This window comes from Phasianus colchicus, chromosome 13 (assembly GCF_987193195.1).
Source record: "Phasianus colchicus chromosome 13, bPhaCol1.hap1.1, whole genome shotgun sequence".
NCBI lineage: Eukaryota > Metazoa > Chordata > Aves > Galliformes > Phasianidae > Phasianus > Phasianus colchicus.
In genome coordinates, this window is record NC_143448.1 from 12,979,458 (window position 1) to 13,003,735 (window position 24,278).

Here is a 24,278-nt window from a genome sequence, read left to right on the forward strand (position 1 = left end):
AACACAAAGCTGACCCAAGCAACGAAAATCCAGAGGAAAGTAGGCATCAGCTCCGGCAGCTCACAGAGTTACTTGATTTTTGCCTATAAGTTTATCTTTAAGTGAAAGAAACAAAGAAGAAACATCAAGCCCAAGCCTGTGATTCTGGTTGATCACAGTTTTCCAGGGATTTGTTTCATTTATACTTTGCTACTGAATTAAAAGGAATGTTATTACTTCAACTTTCCTCATGAAGTCAACTGGCTTATAAGGAGTATAGAATCTTCTGGCTTACGTTTATACTGAAAAACGTACAAAGAATTCAAAACAAGCAAAAAAATCCCTATATCTCTAGACCTCTGTTATGAATTTGACTCCTTTTTGAAGTGATTCTCACTTACTACATATTTTGACTTCATCGGTAGTTTTCTGACTTTAGTTAAGCCATCAATACAAACTGACATGGGGCAGAAGTAAGAAAAGATCTATAAGCAGGTATTCATTATCACTTCTGGAGTACTTAGTATTGCTTTCTTTCTTCAGTGGTTTTACTACTTCACCTCTTCAGACAATCGATTCCAAAACAGAAACTCTTTGTTTCTTAAAGAACATTTCCCTTTCCATTTTCATTGCAATGAGATTATTCTGTAAAGCAAAAATCAGTTTAGATTGGAAATACTTATTTGTAACTGGGCATTTTCAGTGCAAAAGTTCTGAATTAAAACCAAGAAAGTCATGTTTTTATCTTTCTATGTGACCTTCACTGACATAGCAGCTGGGACTGAATGTGGAGAACAGCACTGTAGCAGAAGGTGAACACCTCTATCAAGGTGGTGATTTGATTCAAGTAAAATCACACTTTTCCCATCAGATTTCGATCTGAGAGGATTTGACAGACCAGAGAAGTCGTGCTACATAAAATGAATTCTATAGCTATTGAAAACTGCTAAATATATAATCTGAAGCTGCACAAGGAAAAAAGTGGTATTTTTTTCCTTTCTTTAAATGAAGGAAAACTAACAATGCAAGTCACTGTGATATGTAAAAGCTTGATCCCTCCCAGTCCTAAATCTATACTCCACTGAATTCTATAGCACAAAGTTCATATATACTATATGCCCCCATTCAGCTTGGATGTGCTTCACCAGAAAAATCCACAGTATTTTGTATGAAGATCTCAGGGCTCATATTAGCTAACAGAATCCATGCTTGCTTTAGTGGCTAAGAACATAAAACCATACAAATATGCAGAGTACAAGGAATAGTAACGCAAAGTCAGCTTGGCTTGAGTTTCCAAGCTACAAGATACTATGAAAAAGCCTTGAGAAGACCCACTCAGTAAGCCCTGCATAAGATGCTCATTTCTGTGGCTATATATTTGATTTTTTAATTGTAGATGGAATGCTTTGTAAAAAAAAAAAGGGGCAGATAATGAAAAATTACTTTCTTGAAAAAGTATGAATGTAGACATGTCTACATTCAAAGCAATCATTAAGTATTTTAATATTTATTCTTTTTCCAACAGCAACTGTCAGCGGCTAGAAATAAGGCACAGAGGTGTGGGAAAAAAGATCGGTAAGACCAGGATACTGCTTTCCTATGAAACTGATCCATTTCACCTTCACAATAACAGAGGGAAAAAAAGTGATTACTAAATACATCAATAATCTAAAATCCTATTTTTGATTCTTTGTTGCCCCCTGAATCCTTCATCTTTATGGCAGGCTGTGATATTATCTGTCTCATTGCAAGACAGAAAATAAGAGGGCTGTCAGAATGACATGAACCTAAAAGCAATAACTTGCTATTAACTGAAAGACCTTCCTACAACAGAAAAATTTTTTTGTTGTTTCACATTATTTGCCAATATACACTCACAGAGGATGAAGAGGGAGGAAAACCAATTTTAATTGAGTATAAATGCTTGGATGTTATACAACTTTTGCTCTGGTTACGTAGTTGTGCAGCATTAAGAAGCTGCAAGTCTCTCACACAAAGATTCTTCATCACTAGAGAAACAACACTGCTGCTTCCACCTAGACTATTAAATATAACATTTATAGAAGTTGCTTTCTGAAAGGTAGAAATTTTACAAGATCTGTAAATCCACTATTTAAAAGACTTTTGCCCATTACAAGAATTAAGGCAAATAGGTCACTTGATCCTTCTCTGATAATTAATGTTAGTAAAAATCCACATATACCATTATGTAAGATATGACATTCAGCATTGTCACAAGGAAGGTTCATTGCTCCTTGTGCCCTACACTTACTAGCTCTTAGGATCCTGAGCTCTACAATCCTGTGGTCATAACAGCCAACACTGCCCCAACTTTCACATCCACAACAATTCCTTTCTTTGTAAGTATTAGGTCCAGCAAATTACCTCCCTCCTTCATCGGATCCTCAGCCACTTTCCACAGAAATTTGGCACTAATGCAGTCCAAAAGCACCCTGGACTGTAAGTGTTGTGTTTGACTTCCAATGAATACCAGGATTGCTCAAGTCTTAGGAAAGGTTGATAGCCTGCAAAAATGTGGCTTCTTCTACTTATCGGAAAGCATCATCAATTTCTTTCTGATTAAGCATCTACAGCAGACACCCATCTCAATACTGTTCATACTGGCCTGTCTGCGGATTCTCATCCATTAGCTCAGTTGGCTTAGCATCAATTCCAAAGTGGAGTTCTTTACATTCCCACTAGTCTCCCCATGGAGACTGCCCATGCTTGCCATTCCAGCACTCCTAAAGCATTCCTTCCGAATGAAGATGTGTCCAGCCACTGTCAAACTCCAGTTGTGCAAGCTATCCTACCACATATCTCTGGTTCCAGTAAGAAGCCCTGAAACCGCACAGTTCTGTCCACCCTGTTTGCTGCATACAGGCACTTCCAAAAGGCACCAAGCTATGACAGTTCCCTTGATAAGCTATGAATGAGTTCTCATAATGACATTCTGCTGGCACTTTCTTTGTCTGTACATTCTCTTGAAAGGTTTAGTTAATACATTGTGTGGGGAAGAACAACACTATTTCCCCTTAAACCAAATTTAAGTGGATGCTATCATATGATTTTCTATGCAAAACTGTGATAGAAGTGATGAGAGAAGAAAGAGTATATTCTACAAATAGCAGTAAAGTAACTTTGCAATTAAAGGCACGTATGCACATCACATCAGAAAATGAATTTAAACCAGCAACAATACAGTAAGCACTAGTTAAAACCCAAGTGTAATTCATACAGTGATTGAACTCAGCACTTTACTGAGCATAATAGAACCATGCAACAGCAGGTGTAAGATATTTTTGGTATCATGGCCAGTTTTCTGTTTCTATGTATGCTGAAAATTCCCCTAAATTGTTCAACGCTAGACTATAGGTGTGTTTGGCATTATGTACATACCTCTTGATGCTCCAGTTATCTCACAAAAAACACAAGCTTTTCTATACTACAAAATACTTACAGCATTAAAGTGAATACAGATACCTCCAGCAATAAAGTAATCTAGTATGGCTCAAAATACTTAATGTTCTGGCAAACAGTAAACTTTACTTTTATTTGGTCACTCACTGGTGGTCAACAGCCATGGTTAACAGGTGTTGTCTGATCAGAATGAAAAGAACTGATGCAACAAAGCATCAAAATAACGTACAAAATATCTATCCCAACATCCTACAGTGAACAAGTTTCTAGCCAGAGACATTCATGGAAAATAGCAACCACATTTATATAATATCTGAATACATGTGCATGTTGCTATAACCAACATATCTGGGCAAACAAGCAGTCTGCAAAACATGTACTTTGTGATCTGATCTTACAGATGTATAGGATGCACATAAAGCCTTTGGGGAATGGAAATCCAACTCTTCCAAATGATTTTCAACTCTGAAAACCAGATAGGTATTAGAAAACCAGTCTACTTATATCTAAGATAGGAAAGGAAGATGAATAGAGCAGTAGATGTAAGGAATAGCCCAAAATTGAGAATGGATTCACCAGTTCTTGATCAGCTTTACTCTTGTGCATTAAGAAATCTAGCATAACAGAGGTCATACCGTGGATGCACAGAAGTGGTGCAAGTGAAATATTATCAGTAAGATAGGAAAGACTATTTCTCCCTCTAGATAAGCTAGTAGGCTGGAGAATTCCATGATCTAAAGCTTAAACATACCTTTTTTTTATTTCTGTTTATCAATATTTTCATTTAAAAGACTACGTCTTGATAACCAGGAGATAAGTGATATTGCTTGGTGTAATTCATCTTAGACACTGACTTAGTTGAAGAAATAGTATATAAGATAGCTATTAACTCAGTTTATGGCTTCCAGAGCACTGTTGCTTTATTGCCATTTTATGACTTCTGTTAAAATACAGAACTAGCACAGTTTTAAAAGTTCATCCATCTCAATATAGTCTTCTCAAAATATATTCATTTCATGCTTGTGATTTACTCAATAGTCTGCTTTTTATTAAGGGCTCTGCTATTTTTTTAATTTAATTTTGCTGTGTACTATGACATCTATTCATAACTCACGAAGATCACCAAGAAAAAACTAAACTAATGTAAGTAAGATTATGAATGGTTTCCTGTTATTTATAGTAGAGCTCTTCATGAACTTTCACGAAAAGTACGTTTTCAATGACATCATCTCTTTTTCTAGTTACATACATTTTCTGTGGGTTAAAACATTCATGATTACATTTAAAAATTAAAAGACAACATACCACTACTTTTACCTATACCAGGCAAAGTAAAACATTGGAATGTTAAAGGCTACTACCAAGTAACAGAATTTTGAAATGTAGACCTTATCCTGCTGTGAAAGTTACACAAGATTAGGAGTACATGGGACCCTACTCCTCATATTTGTGCCAAAGAGATAGGAAACAGATCACTATGAAATCTGTAAATGATATTTACATAAGATAATAATTATCATACATTTCAGAGATTATTCCGTTCTCAGTCTAGCAGTTATAGCCATACATGGCTTTTTTTTTTTTTTATTGCAAGGATCAGGGAAATGCAATTTATTCTGTGGTGAGTGATGTTGAAAACAACTTTTCAGTTTTAATGATTGGATTACATTTCTTGAAATTTTCTTCAACCCTCAGACCTGACAAGATCATGGAAGTGGAAAAAAGCACATTTGAACTAAGCATGCAAAACATTTGACTTCATCAGTCAATACAGCCTAGCCTGCCCTGTATCAATATTTTTCTTCACTAGTCCTTTATAAGTAAAACCTTTTACAATTTTTTTAATTTTTTATTATTATTTTATTTTTGCAGCCTGACACGTGTTTTAGGACAATGCCAATGGCAAATAATGGAAAAAATACTAAAAAAAACTCTGCAATTAAGAAAACACTAGTTTTTCATCCCCCATGCTAATGAACAAAGAAAGACACCTTATTTATCAAACATACTTGCCATGTAAGAACCAAAAAAATTATTCATGGATGAGTATAAATACAGAGACAACACAAATATTCCCAGATATTTCTAACTCAATAGCATTATGCAAATAATTTTACATTCTCATCCTTCCCAGGAACTACTGTAACAAGAGGTCAAGATGATTCACATTTCATTTTGTGAAGACAAAGATTGAAAATTAAAGTAACTTTGAATAGATCTCTTTTCCATTCAAACATCAAAATATCCCTCAACTCACAGTAGGAACATTCACACCAGTTGGAATGACAGCTGTAGAAGAAAACTAATCAGGTTAACAGCTTTTTACAACATGATACCAACTTACAAATAAGAAAACTCATTGCAGTTTGAAATGTAAGCAGACAACTAGCACCAAAAACTTTTCGTTGCTACCTATCACCACATTCGTGCATTTAGATATGGCAGTCAATAAAATGAAAAAAAAGAATACATTTGGAACAAAGAATCCATCTGCCATGGTTTTAGTCCCAACAGGAGTATCAAAAGGATTTACTTTTCCAAATTTCTGTCCCACTGAGGATTTTGTTTTCTTTCATTTAACTTCACTTACAGATCGCAGAGAAGTGGCAAAATCTCACCTTATCCTGGGCCAGAAAATGATGTACTTTATAACATTACCAACATATCTAGCACATTTGAAAACATTCTGGCATCAACAGTCCCCTGTTACTAGTCAAGGTGAAACTTCGTCAATAACAGTTCCAGTTAGCAATAGTTCACATGAGATATCTGTCATAGCCTCTTCCTGAAATACTAGAAATTCTACTAACAACCATAGGAACAACTGATGAAAAACTTCACTGGTTACTGAAATCACTTGTGCCTGATATTTTCCCCTTTCCTCCTGCATGAAGCACTATGAATTTGCAATCAACTGTCCATTACATACTTTGGACAAGTCCACCACTAGTACATATCCTGTCACTGATCTGCATATGCTGAAATTCCTACTGAAATCAGTGAAGGTAAAAACAACAAAATCCCATACCACAAAGCAGGAAATGATCTTCTATGAACAATGTTTATTGCATCTCCTATTAGTGAAAGGGGCTAAATTTCCAAAGAGTGTCAGAGACACATTAGAACCCCTAGCATTCAGCATAAACTTATGAATATGGTTTAAGTTACCATAAAACCCAGCTGTGGCTTTTCTCTACAAACATCTTCCCAGAACAATTAACACAGTTCCATTGTTCTCCCCTCTTCTAGAAGATACTCTTAGACTACCAGGGCACTAGGTGACATCCTGAATCCTGTCCATCCTTATTACCTCTGACAACTATTGCACACATTTTCTTCCTTACATCAATCAGGTAGGAAGGCAACCTGCTCAGGAACATAATGGAAATGGAACTATTAACACTATCTCAGCTGAAACTAGGACAAATTGTACTTTCATATTCAAATACCTACTTCTTCAGACCTATCACACTGCTTAGGGGAATTTCAGACTGTAAAAGAATTCTATCACAATTTTAAAAGATGCTATTTAATTTCTGTAAACACTTTATGAATCAGTGCACAGGTAGCCAAAATTCCCAGGAAGAAATATTAAAATCCTTAACTTTATCATCTCATTTCATTCCATACATCAACCTGCAAATAACTGGAAATTAACTTAAACTCTATTCTGTGATCCAAAGGATCATCAAACAGAGCTCTACTATTTAATGCAATATTTTTAGTATAAAATTAACCAATGCAATAAGAAATCCAGACAGAAAGGAGTTTAAATATTAATAAACAATCCACAGATTTGTATTTAATTTTTACAAGCATGGCATGCAGATTCTTGTTCATTGCTTATGAAAATGCACAGAAAATGGTGGTGTTTTCTTGTTCAGAATTTGCTCTATTAAAGTGTTACCCTGCTTTGTGTGTCTGTTATACTTCCTTCGGAAACAAGTAGGAAGCATTACCTTCAGAGTGACCTATGTATTTCTTCAATGCATTTCTTTAATAGTTTGAATTGCCTGAGAATAAAGCTTTGGCAGAACTAAAAGCAACTGGAATTTACTATTGACTTCGGGAAAAAAAAAAAATAACAAAAACCCACAAATTTTTATTGTATGTATAAATACAAAAGTTACTTGTGATTTTACTCCTTTTTTTTTTTTTTTTTTTTTTTTTTTTTAAGTTGTGCTAGTTGGAAATAGAAATGCTACAGCAGTATTTTAAATAACTATGATTTTTGTAAAGGCCACTACAGAATTCAGGAAGTGTCTTAACTGACACCAGCCTGCCATCTGCTATGAAAAGGGCATACACCCTTCAGATTTACTAAAGCATTCATCACACCAGAGGTTACATAAGCATGAATAGCCACGCCTGTACATAATAGACAATGTCTGGGAATTCAGCATGTTAACAATTCTTCTGATCTGTATTGTTCAAAATAGTCAAATATTCAGGATAGTTAGATACTAAGCTTTTACTCTGTATTTTAACAGTCCTTATTCTCATTTGGTAGCTCTCTGGGTTTCATATGTGCAGGGTTAAACAAAAAAATACATGCTTTTGTACACAATTTTTAAAAATATGACTTCTATAAAAAGTGTCATGCAGATGAAAGCTTCAAAAATGTTCATATTTCTGAACTAATAAATAAGATAATAATTAACATGAAACAACAGAAAAGTACTAAGGAAATTTGCATATCCTTTATGCAATAAACCCTGAAGTAAAAGTATTGAAAAATACATTCTCTAACTGCTTTCATATAAGTCAAATATCAGAAGAACTGGGAAGGTTATCCCAGACAGTTAGGGGATCTGGGTTTCATGAGAACTCTTCAGCAAGAATATCTAGTTTCATGTCAGCTTTGTAAGTGAGTAAAAAAGTAAAAAAAAAAAAAAAAGAGATCAAACATCATAACTTCATAATCTGCATAAAAAAAGGTTTCAGGTATAAATTGTGTCTAGAACCATCTGTTCTAGATATCAAAATCCTTTAATCCAAACAGATGTCGTATCTGGTAAGTGTAAAAAACAGTTATCCCCATTTCCTTCCTAAAATTGAGAAATCTACATGATTCTTAATATTGTGAACTGGCTCATTGGTTCATCAGATTCCTTCATTTAGTATGTTCATTCTAATTGCAGATCTTATCTGTGTAAGAACTCCAGGATCTTCCAATGCCATAAAACAGTACATCCCTCCTACAGGTTGCTAAAGGTATTTACCACATCTTACCACTTACATCTTACTGATTCCAGAAAAAAAGCAGACCAATTTATGATTGGTAGTGTAGAGGTGTGGCAGGGTCGGGAAAAGGTGCTCTCTCCTGCTCGTCAGCAACACAGGCAGTTATACAGACTATACAGACTAATAAGAATGTGAGAGAAGACAAAAGATGCTAATTACACAATGCTAATACTGCCCAGAGCAGCAGACAAAGCTACTCTACTTCATTGAATAACAAATGTTTTCAGATCTTGCTAAAGTCTACATCAAAAGCTGTGAATTAGGAAGCCCAAAATTCTAATAGTTTGCAATGAGAATACACATGACCATCCTGTAGCTGTGCAGCTCCTTGCTTACCTTCTAAGTTGTACTCACTGCAGTCTGACAGAAAGCACAATTGCACAGCAGTAATAGCAGTCACTTAGCAATCTAGCTGTATCCACCTGGGAGAAGAATGTTTCAGCTTCACAGACTGAAAAGTTGCTTATTGATCCAGGAGAACTTACTGCAACTCTGCTGTGCAGACGGATAAGAGAGAGCTTCAGCAATGTTGCTTACAAAGATGATTGATACATAATCCTGGAATTTGTCACTTAACAACTATTTTCAAAAGAAAATAAATAATTCAGAATGAAACCCTAAATGTTTTTGTCATTCGTGGAGCAATTAAAAAAGTTTGTAAGAGATAAAGCTCTCAAGGGATGTAACATCTTGAAGGATAGCACATGTTTCACAATATGTTTTATACTGAATCTTCCCATTTAATGCACATGCTAATTTAATTGTAGCACTGAGTTAACCAAACATTCTGAAAGATTTTCTAGTGAGTCACACAACTCATCGCATGTATGCTCAACACTAATTTCTGCAGGACACTGACATATGAGGTATGTTATGTATTAAGGACTCCTAAGATAATTTTTCCATTTTATTTAACCCTTAACTACACAAAGTCGCTGCTCAATTAGGTGCATTTTCATCTCAAAAACAAACAATAAAACACAAAGTACTAATTTTAAGTCATAACAACTCTTAAAAACCTTGAAAACTCCCTGTACCATGTAGCACCTGAATGCTTGAAGAGAAACAATGACTATAAACTGTAAAATAAAGTAAAATGACATTGCATCAACTGTTACCTTTATGTTTCCATACATACTCTTGTTATGCTATTGCATGAGAAGGTAACAGTAGAAAAACAACAACCTAGGCATGAGATATAGGTATAGCTACAGTCTCTTGAATGAATCACAGAATGGCCAGGGTTGGAAGAGACCTCAAGGATCATGAATCTCTAACCCCCCTGCCAATACTAATTACTTTGGCTACTTGTTTAACAAGGGTGTGAAGGTGGTGAGGGATGACTTCCACTTCCCCTTTCCTCTTCATTGAAAGAAAGAATGCAATAAAGTCTTTACAGTGGGACTAACATCTTATATGACTGAGTAACACTTTCTTTTCACATTGTCTTTGGTGAACTCTGAGACAGTTGTGTTCAGAGTAAGAAAGATGACTTTCACATGAAGAAAAACACACTTTGCTATTTTTGGAACTCAGTTTTTCTAATAACCTTCCATCTCAGTAAATACACCATAGAACTCTTTTAGCACAGAACAGAGGATAATAAATTGCTTCACAAGTTACCCTCAACTATGTAAGGCCTGCCTACCACCATTTATAGAATCATAGAATCATCGAGGTTGGAAAAGACATGAAGATCATCCAGTACAGTCAGTTGCACTAACCATGCAACCACTGCCAAATAATCACTCTTTGTAATCAGTACTGGCAAGCCAACATAAGCTACACACTTTTATCCCACAGGCCATGATGTCATGTTATACTATGAACCCAACAGCTCCCTAATAATGGTTACAAGTTACTTTTCATTCCATTTTTTCCTCCCTCTCCTGAACACTCCAAACTCACTCCTTGCCATACTGAGATTCTCAGTATGACATCAAGCTGTTACTGGTCTCCATAAATTAGTAGCATAAGCCTTTATAAAGTTGCAGAACCTTTATAGCTCTGCAATTGTCTCTTACTATCCAAAACATTGATTCTGATTTTTAAAATAATTGAAGTTTGGGAACTTTTTTTCCCCTCCTGGAACAGAAGTGCCACACAGTTGGACTTCATACAATCTTATTTTTCCATTTCATCACAATGCTTTTACTATAAGCCTGACTACACTAATCAAAAGCAATTTATGGCTCAGCTGGAGGACTTCAGCTGCAATTGATGACCAGTAACTTCTAGAAATTCTAAGAATTCCTTAAAGGTTAGGCAATTATTTTAAATGGTCTGAGAGAACTAAGAGTGACTGGAGTGTATGTACACTGTCACATTATTTAGATGAATGCCATTTTAACTTCTTAAGCTATATAAAAAACTGGACTGTATGTGAAGTACAACACGTTATGTGTATAGAGTCCCATATAGGCAGCTTTAGAAAGCAAAGCTGAACTATTTACTTGGAATGAAATGAAGAATTTGTAAAGGACTGCTTAAGTAAAAATGAAATTAAAGAGCTAAGAGTAACTAAAATGAATATTTTGAAATACTGAGGAACCTGAGTTTCATAGAGCCACTTATTCAGTTAAAAAAACTAAGCAGGTAAGTGTTTTTATTTTAAGATTTTCAAGTCCCAATCAGGGAGAAAAATCATCTAAGAAAAAAATAAATCCATCAATTTAATAGTTATGCTGATGCATTTATTTAGCTTTCCCTTTTAGTTACAGTGCATGTAAATGCATCTTTGTTTGCCCAAACGTACTTCTATATGCTCACACCACTGTGATGGTATAATACTTAAAATACAAAACCATCCTGATTTAAACAAAATTTCATACATACAAAAATGACTGTTTAATAACACAAAGAATTTGCACCACTGTAATAATTCTATTTGCAAATGAGTAAAGTCAAAAGCCACTAATAACAAGCTATACACTTTGTCCAACAGACCACTAAGAAACGCTCATGTATGAACTCCCTAATTCAATGATGAATACTATACATAAGTACAGAAATGAATTCTGAGTAGTGTCATCTAAAGCAGCATACTGACAGGAAGTAAATCATTAAATATATTAAGTGAATGGAAATTAAAAGCTATTGTTCAACACTGAATTAATCTTGTCTGAACATACAGAAGAAAAGCAATGTTTTTCTGGTTTAAGTTTTAACAGAATAACATTTCTAATACCTTGCTAAGGTACACTAACCAATACTTCTGGAAACTACAAAAAGAAGCAGAGCAAGACTTATTTCCAAAATTATTTAGTAGCCAATTACACATTCCTGACACAAAACTTCTTAGATATTTTGTTTGCTTTATCTCACTTCTGAAAGACAAATCTTATTGAAATTTGTAGTTATATCTGTGGGTACATGACTAAAAGTCATAGCCATATTCACTTAAGTACCTTTTTATTTTCCATGATCTCTAAAGCTATGTTCTAGGAGCACCACTGTGAACAAGCATATCTGTATTCTTTTCCTTGTGGTGGAAGCATTACACTTCAATACAAGATACGGCATACTGAAGTCCCTTATAGGTAATCAAATAGATACATTTCTGATTTTGCAACTGCTCATAAAGTAGTAATTTATAATAATTTGTATCATAACTTTCTTGAACATGTTCATCCAAGTTCACAATTCTGCATGAAGCTGTCTTATTGTAGTACAGACCTAATTTTAAAAGGTTAAACTTTAAGTTGTTCATGAAATGTTCTGATCTACCAAACACACTATTTAACTAAAGTAGTTTTCTCACTAGTAGCTTTGGAATGCTTTAATTTGCTCATTGTTTGGAGAACATTGTCATGTTTATCAGAAGCACTGATGATATCTAGGGAAAAGAAAATTAAATAGAGAAATTCTTTAAGTGTGAATTCCTTCACTATATAGCTCTCTACAGTTTTTATTTTACTTGTGTGCCACATGAACATCGATTTGCACATATAGCATTAAAGTCTTCAGGAGAGTTCCAGTTATCCCATTCAGTGATATTTCATATATATTCCAAGTGCTTTTCAAATAAAAGCTAGCTTCACCCGAGTTCTTCCTTTTGGTTTGGTACTTTTCAAAGCAAGTTATAGCAGAATGTACTGTATGATTGTTGAGTAGAACATTTTAAAAAAGGACTTGAACTAAACTGACTCATATTCTTGCCTTCTATCTAGATAACAATTAGTAAGTGTTAACACCTGAGAAGTGATATTATCCAAATATATTAACCAACCAATAATAAGATACTTCTGTTAGGACGTATATTCAGTTACTCCATTTTGAGTATTACCTCACTCACATGAAATGCACAAAAGGTCCTTCCTGCCTGTAGAAATAAGGTAGACCCAAGTATATTTTATATAGTTGGAACAGCAAAATTACCACCGTACTCCTAATTTGGTGGAACAAAGCTACTCAGCCAGCACAACCAAACGTGTTGCTTGCTTCGCCTTTTATTTCATTTTCCACCACCTTCATCACTTTTAAGAAAGAAGACCAAAAACTAACTAAACAAATTCTGTCACCTATGTATGCAATAGTATTAGGAAATACGAGGTTTGACAGAGCCTTCAGGGAAGCGAGACCAGGCTTAGTTATCAGAACTCTTTCCAAATACATACTATGCAAACATCAAACAGGAAATAGCTCAAATTTTAAGTGTAATAAAAGCAACCTGAGAGAGCAAAGCTGCTGTACTGCTCCATAACATATAACCAAACAATAAAGAGCTTAATATGTAACAAGAAATTACTAGGATATTACTTCGTAGAACTGCTCTGCTGACATGCAATCCACTAATGATCTCCATTTCATATTTTCATACACTGACTGTAAATAGAATGTCAAAAGGCATGCAGAAAAGCAAAAACATGTCTGACACCTGATTATGCCAGATTAACTGGCTGCACACACTAGCATTATTTTAAGAACACAGGCACAAAAAAATCTTTGTTTATCTCAATAATTCTAAGAACTCGATTTCAAAACAACATTGAAATCATTCAAAATACATTTCTACACAAACCAGAGGCTGTCTGAACTAAGTGATTTTAGAAAGCTAGAGAGCTTAGAAACAACTTTATTTCAGAGCTGTAAAAAGAAGCTAAGGCTAGCATATGGTCTGGTGTTAGAAAAGAAAGAATTTTAAAGTGATCACAGCATTTAAAATAGTTTACAATATTACCGAAATAAAAGTACTCATAGATCTCATAGCCTGCATGTCTGTATTTCATGCACAATGTCACAGATCACCCTTCAAATTACAGAAACTTCTTCAATTATGAAACTTCTGAGTTTCAAGCTTCAAATTTTAAGACAATAAAATATCTGAATATGGACAAGATATGAATGGATATCTGAATTAATGACAAGATTATAGGCTTCCTTTTTATTTATTTATTTTTTTAGCTGATAAAATCTATTCTTCCCAACATGGACAAGCAACTGATCCTTACTGAAACTGAACAGATAGCAACGTTTCTTAGCATAGTTTGGCTTAATTATACTGCAGAATATGACACACTGCTCAACCAGTTATGTTATAAACAACAAGCTTTTATCTCATCAGCTATCAGGTGAAGAAGTTAAGAAGTTTCTTAATTAGATCTTGATTGTAAAAATTATATCAGTTTCCTCTACATTTAGAACAGTAGATGAATTAAAGGATTTCCCTGATTTTCTTTTAACTACGGGGCTAGGCTTTTTTCTTTTAACTTAATTAGCCATCTTTACAGAAGACTAAAGCTCATAGAAACTCAACACTTCCAGCAGGCACTGAAGATAACGTGAACAGAGAACTCAGTCCTGAAGCACCGAGATGCTCAAGGTTTTCACTAAAAAAATATGTTTTATTCCTAGGTCACTCCAAAAGTAATGCTTCCTATTTATTTTCATGGAAGCTACTACAGATGCAAGAAGTATAACAACATTTGATAAAGCAAATTCTCAGCTACAAAACACTGCTATTCATTATCCAGCATTAGCTATGCATTTTTACATGCTGCACTTGTAACAATTTGCACCAGCAGAGGTGACCTGCTGTTGATACTGCTGAAACATACTACCCACCCCTCACTGTGTTCACATCCACTTTTTGGTTTCCATTAACATCCTGCAAGGCCCAATGAATATCAATGGGTACAATTTTTTTTGCATGAACAAATTCAATAACATGACTTTGCTTCACCCACACCTCCATGTCCGACGCCATTTTGTCAACCCCCCTCTGCTGCCACCTGTTGTACGGCAACAAAATGGAATGGAAAATTGGTGAGAAGGTTCCATCTCTACTAGCACACCACCAGCACCACCCTCTGATGTTGTGGGCCAACATAATTAAATAGGAGGTATTCATTTCAGAGAAGACCTCATATCCCTCACAAACTACACTATGATATACTTCTGTTTTGTTTGCATATTGTCACCCTTCAACTGCTTTATGGGAGAAAACCTCCACTTCAACTGTTTCTCAACAGTAGGTCATAGTGGCAGGGAAGGAACTCCACCAAAGCTTTGAGTTGAAACTGACCTTGTGCAATTCCTAATCAATATCAATATGCCAAAAAACTCCTCTCTTGGCCTCTCATTCTGACACATAAAAGCAATAATAGAATCATTCCAGAAAACCAGGAAGAAGTGACAGGACACAGTTTTGCCAAGTTTTAAAGCAGAAATACATGCAACCACTTCACTATGTTCCAAAAAACAAACAAAAGAACAAAGAGGCTCTCAAATCAACCGCTATGATGCATACAACTATAATTAACATATATGTTATTGAAAGAAAAAAAATAGAAACACTTTGTTCTATGGCTTCTTTTGTTTCTGTGTTCTTGTAATAACAAATCATCCATCTACTCATTGTTGGCTTATCTCAGTTCAGCAGCTTTGATTACCTGAGCTGCAGACCTCTATACAAGCAATTCCCACATTAGGCTAAAAAGAAACCAGTTGGTAGCAAGGCCCATGTTTCAAGTAGATACTTCTAAATTTCAGCAGAGTTCAATTGGTTACTTTCAGCACAGTGCAATATTTATGCTATCCAAATATATATAAAAAAAACTTTACATTGAGGCTTATTTCATTTCCTCCATGTCAAACAGTTTCCTCTTTAGTGTTTCACCCTTTAAGAATGCTTTCTACCCCCATGTCCACATGAATCAATAGGCATTTCTGCTAGACACACTACACAGAAGAGAATAAAGTGTCCTGTTTTTTTTCTAAGCTGACAATACTCAGTGCTAATGTACTGCTGTTGCTAACACAAACACACATCTTACCTTCTCCCTTCCCCTTAATGCTAAGGCATTAGATGGCTCCACCACCTGAGCAAAAGATCAATACAATATTATTTATGTAGATGGTTCACTACTAAGACTCTCATTTAAGTGCAAAGGCAGGTACTCTGTGCTCTGAAGGTGAAATTCTTGTGTGCTTTGTAATGAGTCTTCATAACACCAAAAAGAAACTTATTTGAAAAAACTACTTTATATTACATGCTACTGTATACAGCAGTAAAGGAAAATCCAATCTCAAGACAATTTTCTGAAACCAAAAAAAGAAAACAATGCAACTGCTAAGAAAGCAATCACACACTTTTTTATGCTATCTGTGTTGATTTTTAATAGAGATAGCTGCATTTCTCAAGAAACAACTTGATATGGAATATAATTTATTTCCCCCCATACACATCAAGTACAAAGAACTTTAAAATGGCTTTTTCAGAATTTAATAAATAAAAGGTCATTTACATTTCAGATATGCAAGAAAGAAAACACATGTATTGAAATTACAAAATCTATTTTCTTGCTTCTATGCATACAAAATGGATGGTACTAATACATCTAAGGAATCAGTATTCATAATTATCCCTCATGTTTCAGTAATCCTTTTGTCTACCAGAAAGTATAGAAAAATATATTGAGGCTATTTCTGCATTCTCCTTTGAAGATAACTACTAAACCTTGAGATATTTGGTATTTGTTTCTACTGCATTAACATGAAAGCAAAAATTATTCAGAATCACAGGTCACATTGAAAAGCCTCTAGAAGTCAAGAAAATACAATGCTGCTATTGTTTCACATTAATTACTATCTTACTTCATCATATAGACTAGTATTGAGTAGCATGACTGAAGAAGAACATTAAATTCAAAGAAGTTTGAATTCTATTTGTATCTATGACCTTTACAAAAGAATGACCTGTAATCATTTCAGTTTCCAAAGAAGCCTTAAAAATACCATTTCCTTTTCATTTCCATAAAATACAACCTTTTGTCTTTTAAGTTCTAATTGCCCCTGTAATTCCATGTATTTTCTGAAAAAGAAAAGTATCTAGGAAGCTACATTAGGTGTTATTGCTCAAAGTCATCTTAATCATTAGATTGAATACGTCTTTCCACTTCAGAAAGTTGACATATCTTAATGTTTTATCACATGGTGTTCTTGAAAGTGTAACAGCTAAAAGAAATAAATGTATCAGGTTTAAATAATAAAATTTTACTCACCAATACTCTAAAAAAATCAAGTTCATCTGAACAGATTATCTGCAATTTATACACATTTCTACTCATTCTAAATTCACGTTCTATACACTGCAAAATATTAGTTAAAAAATAAAATTTAAAATGCTTCAACGTCATTCAGAGTTATTGTGAGATCATAAGTCCATAAGATTGTGATATTTTTGACCCCATTTTGTATTTATTTTGACCAAGATTCACTAAGAGCTACAGATTCATACCCACTCTTCTTTGGCATGCATCATTTAGTCTTTCCTAGTCCATTCTTCACTAACAGTAATCTAAGACTAAGTACTATCACATGAATTACACAGGTACAGATGTTTTCTACTAGATCGCCTTAGCTAAGATTTAAAGCTTCTGGACTTGATTGCAATTCTTAAGACTCGGTTTTCCAGAAGTAGCATACTGTTACTATACTTGTTAATACAAGGCCACAAACATTTTTTAATTTACTCCATTACATAAAATATAAATACTTTCTCATGTGAATCTTACTCAATTCAAAACAGCAACTCTCAGACTGGAGATATCAGTGTCAGAGAGAATTTGAAACAGGGGTACGTGTGTTTACAAGAACAAAATGGAAGTGGCTAGTGACTTTCAAGGTAAAGAAAAGCACTTCAATTCCACAATTCTTATGAACTTAATTACCTCGATTAGAATTTAAGCCTTCAAGCCTACAATAATGTAACAAAGCTTCCCAGCCAGTGAAAGTCAGACACCCTCATGTTTTCACATGCCAGGGTTGGTGCTATTTCCAATATTTATTCTTGCCACATGTTAATTTAAAAATACATGCAAGCCTAATTTTGCTCAGATCAGACAAACTATTTGATACTGCTTGTTTTCTACAAAAGCTACTTTTTGCTGGCAAAATAAGCTTCTACGGGGAATCTGTTTTTAAGAAAAGGTAGTAGTGGGTACAGAAGTGAAAAATCCGTGGTAAACTAACTGAATGAAGCAGCACAAAGTGGGCTTATGAACATGTGTGCAGGAAGTTTCTCTCACACAAGCACACCTCCACATTCCCCTAATTAATGACCTAAAAAAACAATTATCAGCCACTGTCCCGCATTGCAGATGACAAAGTTGGAACTCAGCTATTTTGATTTAACCATGCTCTCTGACCATTCAACTGGCAAGTCAGTGGATGGTCAGATCTAAAGTGGATATCACAGTTTCCAGTTTTAACAAATTGCATCAAAACGTTTGAGTAGATCTCCAAAAGGCTTTTCCAGTAACAATCTGTCCCTCCCATACTCTACCAAAACACCACAATCTCCTAACATCTCAAAATTTCTGATAGCTTGTTTCTCTCTGTTGTACAAAAGCTTTATACATAATTCAAATTCTATGTAACAGATTAGAAAGTATCCTCTATTAGAGATAGGCATACAAATTACTTCCCAACTACGATTAAGCTATGCATAGTGAAGAAGAGTGGTGGCACAAAGTTGACTGGCAGAGGGTTTTCAACATTTGCCTTGTGTTGCTAAGGGGAACTAAAATGAAACAGTTTTCAATATATTCATAATATCAAGGATAATTTTGTCACACAAGAGTAATAAGCTTTTATGAGGAATATTAAACACTAAAAAGATGGCAGCATTTACTTAAAGTAATAAGCTACGTTTGAACACTGTAGCATTCTTCAAAGTTTCCTGACTTAAATCTAGGCTTAAAGCAGCTATTCTATGTGGGATTTCTAATATAAAAAGTATTTTTTTAAAAAAAATTCTTATTACAGTGTATTAATCATACAAGTAATCTGATTATATTAAGTTCATTGTGAAACAAACTCATAGCCTCCATACCAAGCCTGGTTCAAAGGGAAGAGTTTGGGCATTGATACCTGAACTCCAGTAGGCAGATTACCACGAACAACACAGTGTTTCAGTCCATTTTCTTAAATTGCATCTCTTTTGAAGACACTACTTGTTTATAATAGTATACTTTCTTTTCCTGTTCTTCCCAGTGTGGAAAGTAAGTTAGTACAGAAACATTTATGTATGAAAACTTCTTTGTTGCATTCTCAAAAAAATAAGTTCAAGAAAACACTTTTTTTTTACTAAGCAGTATATGACTCTGAACTCCAATTCAGCAAGCTTAAGAATATGCCAATAATAGAGTTCAGGTGCAAATATGTTAAACTTAAATAAAACTTTATTCTTAAAAAAACAAAAACAACAACAACAACAACACAGATTCTCTTTAAAAAAAAAAAGTAACATTTATTCTTCTTTCAGAACCAGTTGTGCTGCAAAAGAAACCCAAACCCCACAACTGATGTTACTCCTGTATTAATACTAATATGTCCAAAATACAAAGTGTTAAAAAAAAAAAAGGAAAATTATAGTGCTGAAAATTAAATGTTTTCACTTACTAAGAATTATGATAGAGAGAAACAGACATCAGAAAACAACATTTTATGATGTTACCATTCTGAAGTCAATAATAAAAGTGAAATAGTTGACATAAAAAATAAGCTTTCTGCTTTTAAAGTGTGACTCTTAACTGAGCATGAGAAAATGAAAACTGTTTACAAACAGCTTTTTAGGAAAAAATCAACACAAACACAAGCTGAAGCATTCTCCCTACTTCAGTCCTTACTAAGATATACAGTCATCATGCTTAAAGGAGTTTTAGCATGTTTTGGATTCTCAGTGTCCAGAAGTCTTTTGTAGCATACTAGAAAACAATTGGAAAATAGCTGAGAAACAGAGAATAAGTCATATGTTTTTACAAAACAAGTTCCACATAACGTTAGCATTTTGATTTCAAACACCACATTTAGAATACTGGCCAGTTGCGGGTTCCTCAGTTCACAAAAGACAGGGATCTCCTAGAAGGAGTCAACAAAGGGCCACAAAGATGCTAAAGGGCCTGGAGCAACTCTTGTATGAGGAAAGACTGAGTGAGCTGGGTCTGTTCAGCATGGGGGAAAGACAACTGAGGGGGGAATCTGATTAATGTTTATAAATATCTAAAGGGTGGTGGGAGGCAAATGGATGAGGCCAGGCTCTTTTCAGTGGTGTAGAGCAATAGGACAAGGAGTAAAGGCCTAAAACCTGAACATAGGAAGTTCCATACAAACATGCAGAACAACTTATTTGTGGTAAGGGTGATAGAGCACTGGAACAGATTGCCCAGAGGGATTGCAGAGTTTCTTTCTTCAAAGATATTCAAGACCCATCCAGATGCCTAACCATGTGACCTACTGTAGGGTACCTGTCTAAGAAGGGGAGTTGGACTTAATAACTTGAGGTACCTTCCAACTCTGCAATTCTGTGATCTTATTTATTAAAAAAAAAAAAGTTAAGAACACAGAAAGTACAGTTTCCCACAAGGTATTTTACTTCTAATGGGTTTTTGTATCTCCAGTTTGAATTCTTCACTCCCTGACATTTTGCATGTCATCTAGTAAGTTTCCTCAGGGAAAGTAAATCAGCTTCACTCCTGGAGCTCAAGCTTCGTAATAAATAAAAAAAGTTCTTTGTTTGAAAGCAAGAATATTGTACAGTTGTTATGGTAACTGGATTTTAAAAGGAAGCAGATAGTTTTGAGGGGCATCTGCTTAATTCCCAAACAAATCCTTCACCCCAGCTGCCCTCAAAGGAATGACTTTAAATCAGTCTCTTGCACGATGTGAAGAGTGACTTCCAGCTGAGAAGCTTAGCACAGCTCCCACTGGCTCAATAAAAAGGATGATCCCTTTATTTCAGCTGGAAGAGTTGCTGTTTATGAACCACAAGAGTGCTTTTCCACGTCTCAGCTCTGTTACTGTAAAGGGTATATACATTGCAAGTCCAGCTGAGGTAGTAGTACTCAGTGATTATGTAGTGCAATAGAATTTAACTGTACTTGGCAGAATCCTTGTCTCTTCCTTGACATACATACAAATATAAGTTCTCATGCAGATAGAAAGTGCCTTTATATATTGAAGAAGTGAAAAGGAATACACGTGAATGGGAATCCATTTGTCAACCACAGCACTAGTATGGGGCAGGAAGGCAAACAGCAAATCAGAAGACACTGACCATGGATGCCACTATACTGTCAGAATCCATAAAATATATTTTAATATGAAGCTGTGAAGTATAAATTTCTTTCCTCTTTTTTAAGAAGGCTAGTAATGATTGAATCAGCCATAGTAGGTAACACTGACCTACAGGTGTACGGATTTTTGTTTTGTTTCATTTTCCCCTTCCAATTCTCCTGAGCTACATGTGTACTTATGTATGTTACAAGCATACAAAAAGAAAAAGACAAAATTGCAAATGAAGAATATCCATAATTCTGAAAAACTCTACCAGGGTTAACTGGTAAGATTATCCCACACCTCAGAACTACTGCCAAAGAATCAGGTAAGATTACTGATGTTATACACAAATATACAAACTATTTTTTTCAAAGATACATTAGCCATACAGTACAGATAGGAGTAAAGTAACACAGACTAAGTGACTGAACACATCAGGAGTTGCACATTATATTGGCTTCAGCAATAATTAAGTATCTTACCAAAGCTAAGCAGTCTTCTGCTGAATTAGATTAAATACTAATAATATGAAAAGGCTGAGAAAGAGTCAAATACTCCATCACCAACATTTTTGTAATCAGGGGTAAAAATAAATAAATCCAGATTCAGCTAATGAAAGAGCTCAAAATAATAGACCTTTAAATAATTGTTACAATCAGAAAGATCATTAAATAATTGTTACAATCAGAAAGATCAACACAGTGGAAAGGTGATAGAGGCGCATAACAGCAAGAGGACTAGTACAGATAGAAAGGCGTTACAAAGGAAAAGTACTCACCTATCTCCAAAGACCTGGGCTCACAGGAAAGACTCCACAAAGGAGGGATCTCCACCCAGAGATCCTTCCTCAGTGTCAGTCAGCCCTTAAATGAGGTCTAAGAGTGGTACGGCCGGGCTCCACCCCTTCTGGTCAGGCAGCTGAATTGCCTTCACCTGCGCTCCCAGGGCTGATGGGGTTCTTTCCCCAGGTGCTCAATCAGTGGTTCAGGCCATGACTCAGTTAACCATACACTAATACACTACATTTTAGTGGTTAAAAATACATGCTTTTCCTGCAATTACTCAGCTACATAAGTGTAACATTTTTGTTTAACACTTAAAAGTTTTAACATCTTAACAAACGCATAAGTACTTAGTTACAACAGAGCATCAGTATTTCATACTGATAAAAGTAGGAAAATCAACATGTATAAAAAAATACAATAGAACTCATTATTTATATGATGACTCCATACTGTCTTCCTTTTATTTTTTTGAACAGCATCTTTCTCTTTCCAAAGCTGCTTTGAAAGAACGAAATCAGATGGCTGTTTATACACATGAACAATGTTCATCTTTAAAAACTGCTGCACCTGCACTGAATCAAGACAGACTGAGGAAAAATTGTCTGTTCACAGATGCATCTTAATATTGAAGTCCATTTTATTTACGTGACCCTGGAGCCTTGTCCAAACAAGCTCACTTGAGCTTTACCCAGACAGTGCCCATTTGCTTGGGCTTCATTTATCACTATTCCCCTAAGTTGAGGCAGGCAGCCAACTGGCAGAGAATCACAGACTTTCGCTGCAGGGATTGCACGTCTACATCACTGCATGGTAAATAAAGGAATGACAGTTATAAACGTGCTAATGTTTGCATCATTTTCTTGCTTAACCTACTGTATGGCCGTTTGTTTTGTGCCTGAAAACAGTGGACAAGTACATTAATAAACAGTCATGAAAGAATTGCAGCAAGAGTAGAAAGGAGTCTCCCTGAGTTAACAGGATACTAATGTTGCAGTCTAAGCCTAAAATAAAGCTTCCAACCAAGAAAGAAACCAGTCTGGGATAAAAGGGAAAATACCAGAGTGTTATGAATAAGCAAACTAATTCTGCAGCATGTTCTTGTTCTAAATACTTAAATCAATATGATTTTTTTTAAATAAATTACTATGCCAGCATTGTTAAACAGATGCATGAAATATATAACAAATTAGTGCTTATTTATAATTTCACAGACTTTGTATTCTGTTTCCTAGCATACGCACAACAGAAACAGGTGGCAGTGCCTACATGAAACCAACATATGCTAAGCTGGAAAATTTTACTAGAGTGTAAAGTGACTTATCATCTGTGATAATAAAATGGTACCTATATCCCAAAGAAATTCATATGTTTGCTTGTTATGCTACTAATATTTAATGACTATGATAAAACTGTTGACAAAGCAAACAATATGAGAATGCTATTTTCCTTAAGATACCACTTGTTAACATATGCAACCCACTGAGCTATATCCATAATTTGTAATAGAAAGAACAGCAATAAGAAAAATTTAGAAGGCTTCCCTCAAAAAGCCTTCCCATCTAATCTAACTGCCCCACACTCAGCCAGGCCAGTATTATACAAGGTATACATGAGCAAACTATCAGATATAGGTTGAATAGTGTATGTTTATCTGAGGATTGTATAGTTAAACGTCACTGCTTCACCACTGAAAATGCTTAAGTGATTAATATATGACATCAAACAACACAAAAAATATGTATTACACAGATAGGAATCAATGCATATCTAATATCCATCATTAAAATAAATATAACCTTTTACATTTCATCAGCATTAGTAATATCAGTACTTGCAACATTTATCACCTTCCTGAATGCTGAATTTTCAAGCAGCTAACAAACCCAAATTTGCTACGGAACTAGACTAGTTTTTTGCACACAAAGTAGAGAACAGTTTATGTACTTTAAAGTCTGAGCTTCTAAAAGTTTGTCATTCTATACTCAGTGACAACAAGTTCAAAACAGCTATAGAACCTCATGCAGGCATCCAACTTTTCCAACTAAAAAGTTACCCTTTGAAATTTTTTTTCCTGCTTCCAGAAAGCCAACTCTGTCTGTGAAGTCTCTACCAGACACAGGAGATTTGACTGAACAACATCACTTATTTCTCACAGGTAAAAATAAATAAATAAATAAGTAAGTAAAAAATAATAATAATAAAAAATTAAGGTGTCTAATTTCTCTTTGAGAGCTCCAGTCAGCCAAAAATTAAGGGAGCTCGCTTCCAACATGAGGTTGCGCGGTGCTTGCA

The 24,278-nt window shown here is 34.9% G+C and overlaps 1 long non-coding RNA gene across 4 annotated transcripts in view; it reads right to left on the reverse strand.

The window, feature by feature from the left end:
- Window positions 1–22,032, reverse strand: part of LOC149916162 (uncharacterized) — a 78,490-nt gene extending 56,458 nt beyond the window's left edge. For 3 of the 4 annotated variants that reach the window (XR_016470769.1, XR_016470768.1, XR_016470766.1), the window contains exon 1: window positions 21,980–22,032. This is a non-coding gene — a long non-coding RNA (uncharacterized LOC149916162). The remainder of the gene's footprint in view (window positions 1–21,979) is intronic. The other variant, XR_016470767.1, reaches the window with a different exon arrangement.
- Between the last annotated feature and the right edge of the window lie 2,246 nt (window positions 22,033–24,278).